Genomic DNA, 17,918 nt, shown 5'->3' with positions numbered 1-17,918 from the left:
GTGACATGCTAGAAACTTTTAGAGATAAACTGAAATATGAGTAGTTGGGTATACCTTTATGGAAATGATATACTTGGACTATGAAAGAGCAAATAAGTGATTAGGTGTTTCAGGAATATTTAAATACCTTTGAGGAAGAATTATACATTATACAAGATGAGTATAAGATGTGTGATTTTAAAACTTGTTAAGGAGCCTAACGGCTAAGTCACAAGTTAAGTGATCGTATGCTGTGAGACATAAGTCTAAGATAGATATTCCCAATGAAATACTCAAGAAGAGTTTTGCTACGGATTTCGTGAAAGCAAACACTAAGTTATGTGATTATAAAAAGGAAGCTGTAAACTGAAAGTGATATTCATATTAATATTAAAAAATACTTGAGGATAATCTAGTTTCAAGTTTTACAATTTCAGGTACAATTTGTAAATTGGTTAAGGAAGAATGATGTTATATTTATATGAAAGAGTAGAACAAAGGATGATAGAAGTTAACCTTGAAAATGAAGTTAGATAATGCAATTTTCCTAATACGTTATGGAAATTGGAATTCGAAAATGCTTGAGGTATACATGATTCAAATGAGTTTGAGTCTTAAGTGACAAATCAATATCGTAATGCAAGAAAGATACAAGGTAATATAGAGGCTTGAAAGATGATTAAGGACAAAATGATGACTCTAAGAAATTGTGGTATTGCATATGATGTAATGATAAAGTCAAGATAAATTTTTAAAGCACCAATGGGATTATGAGGCATATACACATGTGTAGGGACTGATATTATGATCAGTTCAAGTGAAAAATGGTTCTTGGTGGTTCAAGATTTAAACTTAAGATATGATGAAAAGATAATACCCCCATTAGTTCTTTGAGATTGATAAATGAAATTTTGAGGTCATAATTTTTATTTTAAGGGGGGTAGTGCTGTAACACCCGACCCTAAATTATTTGTGATATATCATTCACATGCTTTGGATAGCATGTTTGTATATTGAATTGCCCCGGAAAACAAGTTAAATGACTATATTGCCCATAATGGTACGGTTCAGTCAAATAAGTCTTGAACTAGTTTAAACAGAGAATCAAGGGTGAATATGAGAAAACTAAAACCCATGGGTTGATTTAAAATGAGGATTCAGAGTTTGAGGTTCGATATGGAGTTAATCCGAACTTTAAGTATTCTAGGGGCAAAATGGTCATTTGCCACTTGGGGATAAAATGAGAATTTTGAGAAAAGATTTTTTTTGGCCCCATTTAACTTATTGGAGTATGATTTGAGTATTGGAGTATAATTTGAGGGTTTGGCAGTGAAAAAGTTTAATTCCGGTGATTTCTGGAGTGTAGGGGTAAAATCGTAATTTTTCCACCTACGGACAAAATTTGAGATTTTGAGAGAATTTAGATCAAATTTGACAAATTGGAGAATGGTATGAGTATAAGGGATGAAAAATATGTGTATGGGCAATTTTTCAGTTTTTGGGGCAAAAATGTAATTTTTGACTTTTACGGGGGTAAAAGTGTAAATTTCAAAAATTACTCCACTAAGACTTTGGATAAGTCTGAGAATTTTATCTAAGCTTTGGATATGTGGGACAAGTGTATGGTGAAAATTTAGAAATAAATGGATGGCTAGAATTTAAGGAATTAATAAAACAACAAAAAAATGAATAAAATAATATTATGTTATTTTATCCTTTAAAAATGTCAAAATTCCAGAATTCTCATCTTCTTCAGCTGTCCAAACCAGGAGAGAAAAAGGGGGAAAAGAAATAAGAACCCTAGCTGAAAAAATTTGGGGAAAATCAAGAGAAATCAAGAAATCAAACATTAAAAAGGTAAATTTCATTGATTTTTCTTGTGATTTTCACTACCCATACATTTTTTTCTCATTTCCATGCAAAATTAGAAAGTGGGTATGGACACCCATGCTGGCCAAACCTCCGTGGATGAGTTTTGAGCTTGAGTTTTGGTTGATTTTAATTGAATTAAGTGATTTTAGTTAGATTATATTGAAATATAGCAAAAATAAGTTAGAGAAATAATTTTCTCCCATTGAAACCCATTATGCTGAATTTTCTAGGAGAATATTGGCTGCTGATCTTGATGTTTATTTGAGGAATTATGATGAATAATGATGAATTATGAGCCTAGAAAAATAATGGAAATTTTCGGAGCAAAAATATAAATTTTTACCCATTAGGGGTATTTTCGTAATTTGCTACCGAGACTGATAATTTGCACCACACTGAGGAACATTAAGTCAATTTGGGTGCAATTGAGGTATAAAAATTAAAAAAAATTAATTTAGAGTTTAAACGGACGCGTATATCGATTTATCGGATAAAAGACCGAAATAGGCTAACATCTCGTTTAGGCAAAATTTAGACATTTTGCACTTCATATCATGCATTAGTAGTACAAATTAGTTTATTTTGCTTTAGTACCAAAGTAGTAAACCTCTTAATTGTGCAATTTGTCAAGGTGGCGAATCCTTTAGCAAGGGCAAAGAAATCGCACCCGAGGAGTAATAGTTGGAGTACCCGAATTTAATTTTCGAAAACTGTGAGTAAACTTATTATTGTCTTAATTATCTAGAGTAGTTTTATACAATTGTGTGATTTTATGGAAAATGGGTTTAAATGGTAAATTGTAATGTTTTAAGAGAAATTGTGATTTTATAAAATGATTTTATAAATTTTCTGGAAAAATCGAATACTGGTTTTGAAAATGGAGTAATTGGAGACTGCCTGTTTGTATTGTAAATTTATGGTTTTAAATTGAATGGCTTATGACAATAAATGAGCATGAATGGCTAAACTGATTTTGGTGTTAGAATTATTTGTACTATGTATTTAGCCTTGAGAGGCTAGGTTGCGATAAATTGCCATGTCATGCAGAAAAAGATTTTATAAATCAGGTGGTAGATAAAAGATTAGCTACTGCAGTAGTTGGAGGTTTCGTGGGCCAACCTATTAGAGGGGCACGGTAAACTCCTTTATATTCTCACCTCGGTCGTAGAGGCGCGTAGGGTATCTCTTGAGGTGGGATTTTTGAGTGCACTTCACGTGGACCACCGCGTGAGAGTGAGACTCAGCCAACGCCAAGGAACGACTATGTTTCAAAATAAAAATATGATTTATGCGAAATATGAATTTTTAACAGCCTTGGCGGACTCGGTTGGATACCCTTGGTCCAGGTGTCATCGAGTACAGGATTTGGCATGAGCCAAGTTTTGATTAATTCACGAGCCATATTGATTTATTGGTTGAAATGAATATTCGTGATGTGAAAAATTTGCTAAAGTTAATTATTTTTTAATTGTCTTCATTTACTCGCCTTTAGATAGTTTAGATGGTATCTGTTTACTCACTGAGATTTTATAATCTCACCATCCTCAATTCCCCACATTTCAGGTTCGGGATAGCCGGTAGATAGCCGATTGCATCAAGGACTTCAGTTAGCCTTGCATTGTCAAAATTATAGGTTCACAGACTCGCATCTTATTGGTTAGTTGAGCGCCCACGTGTCATTGTAAAAGTAATTTTATACTTTAGTTATCTAATTTAAAATATGTATGAACATATTTAGCTTTTACACCATGTTTTTGGCGAGTTTCGGTATTATCGAAGAAAAATGACGAAAATTGTCACGACCCGGAACTCCCCATCGAGCCCGTGACAACCGCCGCGAAGCCTCGACAAACATTCTTCACCCCGAATGTCGATCGAAACCTCGCAAGGCTCTCGTATCAGCTTTCGCACTTCCCCGGTGAGCAATAGTTATCAAATAATCAAAATACGAAGGATTACAAATCATTTCCAAATCATAACATAACATTTTTTTTTTGCTCATAGGGGCATTTTTGTCATTTTTGTCGAAAACCTCGAAACTTGCTAAAAATGTAGTAGGTAAGCCGAAAATATATATTTAATGATTTAAAAAAAAATTAAGTATCTAAAACGTTCATTTGAAGTGAAAATTTGACCATTTGAATATAATAAAAATATTCAATAAAATAAATTATTTTCTTGTAAAATAATTTTCATAAGACTATCGATACATAATTCTTATAGCGTAAAAGATAATTATATACATATATACTATAAAACAAATAACCAAAGCATAAAATTTCTTTTACAGTGACACGTGGGCCCACATCTATCCAAAATGCATCGGAAGCTGGAAACCTACAGCTTTTACCGATTCGAGTCCAAATGAAAGTCCTTGTCAAAATCAGCTAACTATGGAATTCCCTGAGCCTGAAATGTGAGGAAATGAGGGTGGTGAGATTATAAAATCCCAGTGAGTAAACAGATACCATCTAAACTATCTAAAGTCGAGTAAATGGAGACAATTAAAATAAATCATCATACTGTAATTTCATTACCATTCAACTCATTTCAACCAAATAAAATCAATCCATAAAAATCGAGTAATCAACTTGGCTTATGAATTTCTTAAAACTTTGGCTCGTGCCAAAACTCATACTCGGTGATACCTTGCGCAGGGCATCTAACCGAGTCCGCCAAGGCTGTTAAAATTTTGTATACACTTAAAATATATTTTTGTTTGAAAAAAATACAGCCGTTCCTTGGCGTTGGCTGAGTTCCCCTTCACGTGGTGGTTTGGCGTGAAGTGAACCCTAAGCTATACCCCAGGAGATACCCTACGCGCCTCTCCGTTCGAGGTAATAATATAATGGAGTTTACCGTGCCCCTCTAATAGGCTGGTCCACGGAACCCCCTCTGCAGTAAATAATTAATATATAATCCACCAATCAATAAAATTCATTCTAGCATGTCATGGCAATTTATCACAACCTAGCCTCTCAAGGCTGAATACACAGTATAAATAATTATAACACCAAAATCAGTTTAGCCATTCATGCTCATTTATTGTCATAAGCCATTCAATTCAGAACCATAAATTTGCAACACAAACTAGCAGTCTCCAATTACTCTATTTTCAAAACCAATATTCGATTTTTCAGAAAATTTATAAAATCATTTTATAAAATCACAATTTCCCTTAAAACATAACAATTTACCATTTAAACCCATTTTTCATAAAATCACATAGTTGTATAAAACTACTCTAGATAATTAAGACGATAATAAGTTTACTCACAATGTCTAGAATGCAGACTTTCGAAGCACTCTGTCTACTGGTCCTCGGATGCAATTTCCTTGCCTTTATTGGAGGACTCACCACCTTGACACAGTACAAAATCGAGAATTTCACTAAGTTGGTACTAAATCAAAATTAAACTAATTTGGACTACCAATGCATGATATGGAATGCAAAAATGCACTGGTAACTATCTAAATCCAGTATTAGCCTAATTCGTCTTATCACTCGATTAAATTCCTAACGGGTTCGTTTAAACTCCAATTTAATTCTTTTCAGTTTCTATACCTCAATTACACCCAAATTAACTTAATGTCCCTCAGTGTGATGCAAATTATCAGTCCCAACAGCAAATTACAAAAATACCCCTAGTGGGTAAAAATTCGTATTTTTCCTCCGAAAATTCCCATTATTTTTCTAGGCTCATAATTCATTATTCCTTAACCAATTCTCCTAGAATAAAATCAAACTCATCCTCACTCACTACATGGTAAATTCAGCCATTAATGGTTGGGGGAGAAAATAAATTCTTTTCTTGTTGTTTTGTTTCTAAATATGCTAAACTAACTAAAAACACTAACATAAATTAAAATCAAATAAATCCAACAACTTTCTCTCTCCTAACCCATTTTTTCAGAATTGAATTCATCATGAAAACATGTAATTTAATCATGGAAAATAAAGAGAAATGCTTGGGAATAAGAAAACTCAAGCTTAATAGAAAAAATCTCACCTTTTTCACTTAATTTCCTTGAAAATTCACACTTTTTCTTTGATTTTCTCTCTCTAGGGTTTTGTTTTCTCCTTTCTCTCTCTTGTTTCTTGCTTGGCCGAATGTTGAAGAAGAAGAATGGGTGGGCTGATTTTTTTTATGCCTTTTTATTGTTTAATGAAATAATATTATTTTATTCATATTTTAAATATTTTATTAATTCATTTTTTTTTCTAGCCATCCACTTGTCCTATTTTTTTCACCATGCATTCCCTTTGACTTATCCAAGTCTTAAGTGAAATTTCCAGATTTTTCCAAAGTTTTGGTGGAGCAAATTTTTCAAAATTACACTTTTGCCCCCGAACTTTTCAAAAATTACATTTTTACCCCAAAAATTGAAAATTTTCCATAATGCATAATTTTCACTCCTCATACTCATTTCACACTCCAAATAATTAAATTTGATCAAAATCCTTTCAAAAAATTAAATTTTCGATTCCGAATGGTAAAATTACCATTTTACCCTTTTACTCCAAATTATACCGAAATTAAAAATTTTCACTTCTAAACCTCAAATCTTAATCCAATAAGTGAAATGGGGCCAAAAGTCTTTTCTAAAAATTTCCATTTTGTCCCCAGGTGGCAAATGACCATTTTGCCCCTAGATAGCGAAAATTCCAATTTGACTCCAAATTGATCCTCGAACTCCGAATCACCATATTAACCCATTCTGGGACTTTAAAATTCTTAATTTCATTGTAAATTCTCTATTTGATCTAGTTCGAGGCTTAAATCAACTTTATTGTACCTCTAGGTACAATACCGACTTTTGTAAATTTTTCAAGACTCTCTTAGCATGTAAACATGCTATCCACCACATGTATGTCATCACAAATATTTCTGTAGAGTCGGGCTTGTCATCTTCTCCCCCACTTGGATCAACCATATGATCCTCCTTCTTGATTGACTTCGACATCCGGCTAAATATTAATATTTTAATATTATTTTATTAATAAAATATTATTTTATTCTAAAAATTTTATCTTGTCTCCTTGGTACCAAAAATACCTTATTATGCCGCATTTGACTTCCAAATCGCCTTTTATCTCATAAATTCTCCTCCGAGAAAATTATTATTATTTTCTTACTTGCGAAATATTTTATCCTAAACTACTCCTTTCGTCTTTTATCACTTTTAAACATTTTAATTGACCTCAATTTGCATTCAATCAACTTTATTTATCACCATATCAAAGTATGGGGTATTTCCATCTCCCCCACTTAAATAGAATTCGTCCTCGAATTCCCATCGATGTTGCGTTATCAATCTCCTTCTATGATCCTACTCCTTGTTCCTTCTATAGGGACATTCAATTTATTTCCTTCGTTCACCTTCAGTTCAATTAAATGCTTTATTTACGGCAATTATCATCCTTTGGAATCGGATCAGTAATACTTTTCACAACCATGATCTCTTATATCTAGACACTAAGCATGCCTTTATCACCATTATTACATTTGAACCATAACTTCATCTCAATTATACCGATTTCGATCACATATCATACTTACTTATGTATACCTATTCATCGTTTTATTAATTTGCTCCATACCAATTTTCTCAACCTTGATTCATCCATCTTATACTAGTCCAAACCCTTCCTTTAATGGAGTTCTATTAAAAACTTAAACAATTCAAGGTTTACTTTCAAAGTCATTCATAACTTTAATCGTTCATTACATGTCTGTTAACACTTTAGCTCACTAACCTCTCTGGACACTATTTCAAAATCTCCCAATTACCGAGAACCATTCTTCACTTCAGTTAGTAAAATTATCAATTTCATATATACATATATACATGCATTTTCAAATGTCAACCTCTCTCTTTATATATAGGAATCCATGTGTTCACATGCCTTGGACTACATTCCCCCATTATTCATCCGTATCCCAATCCTAGTTTCAATATAATAATTCTTATAGTGCATGTCAACCTTCTTATTATACTTGTGTATAACTTCATATCATTCATATCATTTCCAACCATATGTTTGAGTTTCCTTATACTATATATCATTCATCACAATGTCATCTCCATTGAATTATAATCTATTATACGTGTATGCTTTATAATCCTATTGATGCCTCAAAGATTTATCTCAACTTGATCATTGCATCTCATGCAATACCACAATTCCTAAGAGTCATCCTTTTTGTCCTTAATCATCTTTCATGCCTCTATATTACCTTGTATCTTTCTTGCATTACGATATTGATTTGTCACTTAAGACTAAAACCCATTTGAATCATGTATGCCTTAAGCATTTTCGAATTCCAATTTCCATAATATATTAGGAAAGTTTCATTATCAGACTTCATTTTCAAGGTCAACTTCTATCATCCTTTGTTCCACTCCTTCATATGAACATAACACCATTCTTCCTTAACTAATTTATAAATTGTACTTGAAATTGTAAAACTTAAAACTAGATTCCCCTCAAGTATTTTTCAATATTAATACTAATATCACTCTCAGCTTACAGCTTCCTTTTTATAATCACATAACTTAGTGCTTGCTTTAACAAGATCCAGAGCAAAACTTCTCTTGAGTATTTCCTTGGGAATATCTATCTTAAACTTATGTCTCACAGCATGTGATCCCTTAACTTGTGATTTAGCCGTTAGGCTTCTCAGCAAGTTTTAAAAATTTTACGTTTCATACTTGCTGTGTATGATTATAATCTCTTCTCAAAGATGTTTATGTATTCTTAAAACACTTAATCTTAAAGATATATAAATACGTACTCATCCATTCAATCCTTAACTCGTCTTCATAGGTTTTCAGGGTGCCACACAATTAGCCTCATGTTGTTACTAACCCTTGTCATTTTACTGTATCAAAACAGATATTACAAATTCTCGTAATGATATTCTATATAAACTGATTTTCTATACCAGTCTCGTAATTCTTCCTTCACACTTTCATTATTTGGTATCTCATCTCAATATAGTCATTTCAAGAATCTTTCAAATTTTTTTTCTTTTAATTATATGCCTATATACAAGGCAATAAAGAAGTTTTTCAATTCATTTGGGCAAACATTCTCCAGAATATTTAAGACTCCCAGATAACAAAACACAAAGACCAACAACCAAAATTCAATTTGTAAGCTCATTATCGTGTCACTCCCATCTTACTCATGCATCATAAGTGTGAGGTATTCGGAGCATTACAGCGTTGAACAGTCAATGTTGAAGCACTGTAGTTAGTAGAAATTTTCTCATCAAAGCTATTTGTCTGCTTTCAAAGTCACCACATCAATCATTCTCAACCAGTGGTTTCCCTTCTAGATATATATCATGAGTTCCATAAGTATAGGTACCTTCTATTTTCTTGTCATACACACTAAGCCAAATTAATACTTTCATCTCATGTCATCTTTTGACTTTTATCAACATTCATAAAATTCCACCTCATAACATCCTTTCCATACAGTGTAATAAGTTCATGATACATATACCACTCCACACATAAGTTGCTCACTATCTACAACTTTCCTCAAATTTATTGTCATCCCTATCCCATTTATCTTCTTTTTCTTATATTCCAATAATCTTATTGACTTTCGGTATAATTAACTACGAAAACAACTCAGCTTCCTCCTTATTTTATTCTCACAATCCTTACTGAATCAAAATTTTATATTCCCCATATTTCATAATTTAACTTCATTGGGTTATATTTGTGCCCGACTATTACCTCATAGTGTCATAACATCACTAAATAATCCCCTTCATGCTTAAATTACAATCATTAACTTAATCACATTATCCATTCCGAATGTCATTTATGACCTTATTGCTTCCTTCTATAACCTTCCTCAATAATTATATTACCAATTTATCTCTGTTATACTAAAAGATTCCCATACATATCCAATTATTTAAACTGCTATTTTACATTCCGTTTGAGTCATACAAAATAAAAGCCACTCCTAACTCCTTTACACAGGTAACTACTACATCTTCCCTTAAACGACACTTGCCTAGATTTATGACAATACAACTTCAACTAAAGTATTAAACATCTTTAGGTTCCTCTTTGTCCTGATCCGGGCACATCAATGGATCCTCTTCCTCTTGAGATTTTCTCCTTTGTTCTTCAATCTAGGCTTGTTGTATTCTCCTATATTCTTCATCACTCACCGGTGCAGCATTTCTTCCACAACCGGGAGGAAAATGTCGTACACCTGACACTTTTCTAAGAGGTTTACTTGCCACTGTTACTTTCTCCTTATCCTTTTCTGGTTGTCCCCTTACATTTCTCCCACAGCCTGGTGGAAAGTGTCGGACTACTGTCACGCTCTTCCTAGAACGAATACCTCCTTCAGCTATTCTTAATTTCCCCCTTTCTTTAACATGTTCCTTAGATTTTCTCAAAAGGGAACCTCTTATGCTTACATTAATATTATTACTATCTGCACTTTTTGGACTACTCGATTCGAGTTGCCATCGGCTCTTAGCAGTAGAATCTAGCGATCCCTCGCTAATACTATAAGAGGCGTCGGGACTACCGTCTCTCCTAGACATGGTGTATGTGTCACTAGTGCACCTCAAAACCTATATGCAATCAAATAGTAATTGTTTAATTATTTATGCATCTCAAAAATAGGTAGATTTCTATATGTAGATGCATACATTCTATTCAATCTAACCTAACTTAACTTAACTTAATTGGACTTGGGGCCACGCAGTGTCAGTGTAGATTTCTTAAAACAACCTTAAAATCAAAAACTTTAAAATCCAAAGCTTTAAAATCAAAATATCTGATCTTTAAACCATGCTCTGATACCAATCTAAATTGTCACGACCCGGAACTCCCCATCGAGCCCGTGACAACCGCCGCGAAGCCTCGACAAACATTCTTCACCCCGAATGTCGATCGAAACCTCGCAAGGCTCTCGTATCAGCTTTCGCACTTCCCCGGTGAGCAATAGTTATCAAATAATCAAAATACGAAGGATTACAAATCATTTCCAAATCATAACATAACATTTTTTTTTTGCTCATAGGGGCATTTTTGTCATTTTTGTCGAAAACCTCGAAACTTGCTAAAAATGTAGTAGGTAAGCCGAAAATATATATTTAATGATTTAAAAAAAAATTAAGTATCTAAAACGTTCATTTGAAGTGAAAATTTGACCATTTGAATATAATAAAAATATTCAATAAAATAAATTATTTTCTTGTAAAATAATTTTCATAAAACTATCGATACATAATTCTTATAGCGTAAAAGATAATTATATACATATATACTATAAAACAAATAACCAAAGCATAAAATTTCTTTTACAGTGACACGTGGGCCCACATCTATCCAAAATGCATCGGAAGCTGGAAACCTACAGCTTTTACCGATTCGAGTCCAAATGAAAGTCCTTGTCAAAATCAGCTAACTATGGAATTCCCTGAGCCTGAAATGTGAGGAAATGAGGGTGGTGAGATTATAAAATCCCAGTGAGTAAACAGATACCATCTAAACTATCTAAAGTCGAGTAAATGGAGACAATTAAAATAAATCATCATACTGTAATTTCATTACCATTCAACTCATTTCAACCAAATAAAATCAATCCATAAAAATCGAGTAATCAACTTGGCTTATGAATTTCTTAAAACTTTGGCTCGTGCCAAAACTCATACTCGGTGATACCTTGCGCAGGGCATCTAACCGAGTCCGCCAAGGCTGTTAAAATTTTGTATACACTTAAAATATATTTTTGTTTGAAAAAAATACAGCCGTTCCTTGGCGTTGGCTGAGTTCCCCTTCACGTGGTGGTTTGGCGTGAAGTGAACCCTAAGCTATACCCCAGGAGATACCCTACGCGCCTCTCCGTTCGAGGTAATAATATAATGGAGTTTACCGTGCCCCTCTAATAGGCTGGTCCACGGAACCCCCTCTGCAGTAAATAATTAATATATAATCCACCAATCAATAAAATTCATTCTAGCATGTCATGGCAATTTATCACAACCTAGCCTCTCAAGGCTGAATACACAGTATAAATAATTATAACACCAAAATCAGTTTAGCCATTCATGCTCATTTATTGTCATAAGCCATTCAATTCAGAACCATAAATTTGCAACACAAACTAGCAGTCTCCAATTACTCTATTTTCAAAACCAATATTCGATTTTTCAGAAAATTTATAAAATCATTTTATAAAATCACAATTTCCCTTAAAACATAACAATTTACCATTTAAACCCATTTTTCATAAAATCACATAGTTGTATAAAACTACTCTAGATAATTAAGACGATAATAAGTTTACTCACAATGTCTAGAATGCAGACTTTCGAAGCACTCTGTCTACTGGTCCTCGGATGCAATTTCCTTGCCTTTATTGGAGGACTCACCACCTTGACACAGTACAAAATCGAGAATTTCACTAAGTTGGTACTAAATCAAAATTAAACTAATTTGGACTACCAATGCATGATATGGAATGCAAAAATGCACTGGTAACTATCTAAATCCAGTATTAGCCTAATTCGTCTTATCACTCGATTAAATTCCTAACGGGTTCGTTTAAACTCCAATTTAATTCTTTTCAGTTTCTATACCTCAATTACACCCAAATTAACTTAATGTCCCTCAGTGTGATGCAAATTATCAGTCCCAACAGCAAATTACAAAAATACCCCTAGTGGGTAAAAATTCGTATTTTTCCTCCGAAAATTCCCATTATTTTTCTAGGCTCATAATTCATTATTCCTTAACCAATTCTCCTAGAATAAAATCAAACTCATCCTCACTCACTACATGGTAAATTCAGCCATTAATGGTTGGGGGAGAAAATAAATTCTTTTCTTGTTGTTTTGTTTCTAAATATGCTAAACTAACTAAAAACACTAACATAAATTAAAATCAAATAAATCCAACAACTTTCTCTCTCCTAACCCATTTTTTCAGAATTGAATTCATCATGAAAACATGTAATTTAATCATGGAAAATAAAGAGAAATGCTTGGGAATAAGAAAACTCAAGCTTAATAGAAAAAATCTCACCTTTTTCACTTAATTTCCTTGAAAATTCACACTTTTTCTTTGATTTTCTCTCTCTAGGGTTTTGTTTTCTCCTTTCTCTCTCTTGTTTCTTGCTTGGCCGAATGTTGAAGAAGAAGAATGGGTGGGCTGATTTTTTTTATGCCTTTTTATTGTTTAATGAAATAATATTATTTTATTCATATTTTAAATATTTTATTAATTCATTTTTTTTTCTAGCCATCCACTTGTCCTATTTTTTTCACCATGCATTCCCTTTGACTTATCCAAGTCTTAAGTGAAATTTCCAGATTTTTCCAAAGTTTTGGTGGAGCAAATTTTTCAAAATTACACTTTTGCCCCCGAACTTTTCAAAAATTACATTTTTACCCCAAAAATTGAAAATTTTCCATAATGCATAATTTTCACTCCTCATACTCATTTCACACTCCAAATAATTAAATTTGATCAAAATCCTTTCAAAAAATTAAATTTTCGATTCCGAATGGTAAAATTACCATTTTACCCTTTTACTCCAAATTATACCGAAATTAAAAATTTTCACTTCTAAACCTCAAATCTTAATCCAATAAGTGAAATGGGGCCAAAAGTCTTTTCTAAAAATTTCCATTTTGTCCCCAGGTGGCAAATGACCATTTTGCCCCTAGATAGCGAAAATTCCAATTTGACTCCAAATTGATCCTCGAACTCCGAATCACCATATTAACCCATTCTGGGACTTTAAAATTCTTAATTTCATTGTAAATTCTCTATTTGATCTAGTTCGAGGCTTAAATCAACTTTATTGTACCTCTAGGTACAATACCGACTTTTGTAAATTTTTCAAGACTCTCTTAGCATGTAAACATGCTATCCACCACATGTATGTCATCACAAATATTTCTGTAGAGTCGGGCTTGTCATCTTCTCCCCCACTTGGATCAACCATATGATCCTCCTTCTTGATTGACTTCGACATCCGGCTAAATATTAATATTTTAATATTATTTTATTAATAAAATATTATTTTATTCTAAAAATTTTATCTTGTCTCCTTGGTACCAAAAATACCTTATTATGCCGCATTTGACTTCCAAATCGCCTTTTATCTCATAAATTCTCCTCCGAGAAAATTATTATTATTTTCTTACTTGCGAAATATTTTATCCTAAACTACTCCTTTCGTCTTTTATCACTTTTAAACATTTTAATTGACCTCAATTTGCATTCAATCAACTTTATTTATCACCATATCAAAGTATGGGGTATTTCCATCTCCCCCACTTAAATAGAATTCGTCCTCGAATTCCCATCGATGTTGCGTTATCAATCTCCTTCTATGATCCTACTCCTTGTTCCTTCTATAGGGACATTCAATTTATTTCCTTCGTTCACCTTCAGTTCAATTAAATGCTTTATTTACGGCAATTATCATCCTTTGGAATCGGATCAGTAATACTTTTCACAACCATGATCTCTTATATCTAGACACTAAGCATGCCTTTATCACCATTATTACATTTGAACCATAACTTCATCTCAATTATACCGATTTCGATCACATATCATACTTACTTATGTATACCTATTCATCGTTTTATTAATTTGCTCCATACCAATTTTCTCAACCTTGATTCATCCATCTTATACTAGTCCAAACCCTTCCTTTAATGGAGTTCTATTAAAAACTTAAACAATTCAAGGTTTACTTTCAAAGTCATTCATAACTTTAATCGTTCATTACATGTCTGTTAACACTTTAGCTCACTAACCTCTCTGGACACTATTTCAAAATCTCCCAATTACCGAGAACCATTCTTCACTTCAGTTAGTAAAATTATCAATTTCATATATACATATATACATGCATTTTCAAATGTCAACCTCTCTCTTTATATATAGGAATCCATGTGTTCACATGCCTTGGACTACATTCCCCCATTATTCATCCGTATCCCAATCCTAGTTTCAATATAATAATTCTTATAGTGCATGTCAACCTTCTTATTATACTTGTGTATAACTTCATATCATTCATATCATTTCCAACCATATGTTTGAGTTTCCTTATACTATATATCATTCATCACAATGTCATCTCCATTGAATTATAATCTATTATACGTGTATGCTTTATAATCCTATTGATGCCTCAAAGATTTATCTCAACTTGATCATTGCATCTCATGCAATACCACAATTCCTAAGAGTCATCCTTTTTGTCCTTAATCATCTTTCATGCCTCTATATTACCTTGTATCTTTCTTGCATTACGATATTGATTTGTCACTTAAGACTAAAACCCATTTGAATCATGTATGCCTTAAGCATTTTCGAATTCCAATTTCCATAATATATTAGGAAAGTTTCATTATCAGACTTCATTTTCAAGGTCAACTTCTATCATCCTTTGTTCCACTCCTTCATATGAACATAACACCATTCTTCCTTAACTAATTTATAAATTGTACTTGAAATTGTAAAACTTAAAACTAGATTCCCCTCAAGTATTTTTCAATATTAATACTAATATCACTCTCAGCTTACAGCTTCCTTTTTATAATCACATAACTTAGTGCTTGCTTTAACAAGATCCAGAGCAAAACTTCTCTTGAGTATTTCCTTGGGAATATCTATCTTAAACTTATGTCTCACAGCATGTGATCCCTTAACTTGTGATTTAGCCGTTAGGCTTCTCAGCAAGTTTTAAAAATTTTACGTTTCATACTTGCTGTGTATGATTATAATCTCTTCTCAAAGATGTTTATGTATTCTTAAAACACTTAATCTTAAAGATATATAAATACGTACTCATCCATTCAATCCTTAACTCGTCTTCATAGGTTTTCAGGGTGCCACACAATTAGCCTCATGTTGTTACTAACCCTTGTCATTTTACTGTATCAAAACAGATATTACAAATTCTCGTAATGATATTCTATATAAACTGATTTTCTATACCAGTCTCGTAATTCTTCCTTCACACTTTCATTATTTGGTATCTCATCTCAATATAGTCATTTCAAGAATCTTTCAAATTTTTTTTCTTTTAATTATATGCCTATATACAAGGCAATAAAGAAGTTTTTCAATTCATTTGGGCAAACATTCTCCAGAATATTTAAGACTCCCAGATAACAAAACACAAAGACCAACAACCAAAATTCAATTTGTAAGCTCATTATCGTGTCACTCCCATCTTACTCATGCATCATAAGTGTGAGGTATTCGGAGCATTACAGCGTTGAACAGTCAATGTTGAAGCACTGTAGTTAGTAGAAATTTTCTCATCAAAGCTATTTGTCTGCTTTCAAAGTCACCACATCAATCATTCTCAACCAGTGGTTTCCCTTCTAGATATATATCATGAGTTCCATAAGTATAGGTACCTTCTATTTTCTTGTCATACACACTAAGCCAAATTAATACTTTCATCTCATGTCATCTTTTGACTTTTATCAACATTCATAAAATTCCACCTCATAACATCCTTTCCATACAGTGTAATAAGTTCATGATACATATACCACTCCACACATAAGTTGCTCACTATCTACAACTTTCCTCAAATTTATTGTCATCCCTATCCCATTTATCTTCTTTTTCTTATATTCCAATAATCTTATTGACTTTCGGTATAATTAACTACGAAAACAACTCAGCTTCCTCCTTATTTTATTCTCACAATCCTTACTGAATCAAAATTTTATATTCCCCATATTTCATAATTTAACTTCATTGGGTTATATTTGTGCCCGACTATTACCTCATAGTGTCATAACATCACTAAATAATCCCCTTCATGCTTAAATTACAATCATTAACTTAATCACATTATCCATTCCGAATGTCATTTATGACCTTATTGCTTCCTTCTATAACCTTCCTCAATAATTATATTACCAATTTATCTCTGTTATACTAAAAGATTCCCATACATATCCAATTATTTAAACTGCTATTTTACATTCCGTTTGAGTCATACAAAATAAAAGCCACTCCTAACTCCTTTACACAGGTAACTACTACATCTTCCCTTAAACGACACTTGCCTAGATTTATGACAATACAACTTCAACTAAAGTATTAAACATCTTTAGGTTCCTCTTTGTCCTGATCCGGGCACATCAATGGATCCTCTTCCTCTTGAGATTTTCTCCTTTGTTCTTCAATCTAGGCTTGTTGTATTCTCCTATATTCTTCATCACTCACCGGTGCAGCATTTCTTCCACAACCGGGAGGAAAATGTCGTACACCTGACACTTTTCTAAGAGGTTTACTTGCCACTGTTACTTTCTCCTTATCCTTTTCTGGTTGTCCCCTTACATTTCTCCCACAGCCTGGTGGAAAGTGTCGGACTACTGTCACGCTCTTCCTAGAACGAATACCTCCTTCAGCTATTCTTAATTTCCCCCTTTCTTTAACATGTTCCTTAGATTTTCTCAAAAGGGAACCTCTTATGCTTACATTAATATTATTACTATCTGCACTTTTTGGACTACTCGATTCGAGTTGCCATCGGCTCTTAGCAGTAGAATCTAGCGATCCCTCGCTAATACTATAAGAGGCGTCGGGACTACCGTCTCTCCTAGACATGGTGTATGTGTCACTAGTGCACCTCAAAACCTATATGCAATCAAATAGTAATTGTTTAATTATTTATGCATCTCAAAAATAGGTAGATTTCTATATGTAGATGCATACATTCTATTCAATCTAACCTAACTTAACTTAACTTAATTGGACTTGGGGCCACGCAGTGTCAGTGTAGATTTCTTAAAACAACCTTAAAATCAAAAACTTTAAAATCCAAAGCTTTAAAATCAAAATATCTGATCTTTAAACCATGCTCTGATACCAATCTAAATTGTCACGACCCGGAACTCCCCATCGAGCCCGTGACAACCGCCGCGAAGCCTCGACAAACATTCTTCACCCCGAATGTCGATCGAAACCTCGCAAGGCTCTCGTATCAGCTTTCGCACTTCCCCGGTGAGCAATAGTTATCAAATAATCAAAAT

The 17,918-nt window shown here is 33.0% G+C and overlaps 3 long non-coding RNA genes across 3 annotated transcripts; 1 reads left to right on the top strand and 2 right to left on the bottom strand.

Moving 5' to 3' along the window:
• The first annotated feature begins 1,739 nt into the window (after positions 1-1,739).
• LOC148761282 (uncharacterized) lies at positions 1,740-3,532 on the top strand. The gene is made up of 3 exons (XR_016027833.1): positions 1,740-1,836; positions 2,483-2,563; positions 3,415-3,532. It is a non-coding gene; the product is annotated as an uncharacterized LOC148761282 (long non-coding RNA).
• A 526-nt stretch (positions 3,533-4,058) lies between these two features.
• On the bottom strand, positions 4,059-5,959 carry LOC148761281 (uncharacterized). The gene is made up of 3 exons (XR_016028023.1): positions 5,862-5,959; positions 5,129-5,212; positions 4,059-4,260 (listed from the first exon to the last, which is right to left on the bottom strand). It is a non-coding gene; the product is annotated as an uncharacterized LOC148761281 (long non-coding RNA).
• Positions 5,960-11,106: 5,147 nt separating this feature from the next.
• On the bottom strand, positions 11,107-13,019 carry LOC148761280 (uncharacterized). Its single transcript, XR_016028025.1, has 3 exons — positions 12,922-13,019; positions 12,189-12,272; positions 11,107-11,320 (listed from the first exon to the last, which is right to left on the bottom strand). It is a non-coding gene; the product is annotated as an uncharacterized LOC148761280 (long non-coding RNA).
• Between the last annotated feature and the right edge of the window lie 4,899 nt (positions 13,020-17,918).

This window comes from Theobroma cacao, chromosome 8, assembly GCF_053813885.1.
Source record: "Theobroma cacao isolate CCN51 chromosome 8, ASM5381388v1, whole genome shotgun sequence".
NCBI lineage: Eukaryota > Viridiplantae > Streptophyta > Magnoliopsida > Malvales > Malvaceae > Theobroma > Theobroma cacao.
Note: the sequence above shows the minus strand (reverse complement) of the source record. Positions and strands in the feature narration are given on the sequence as shown.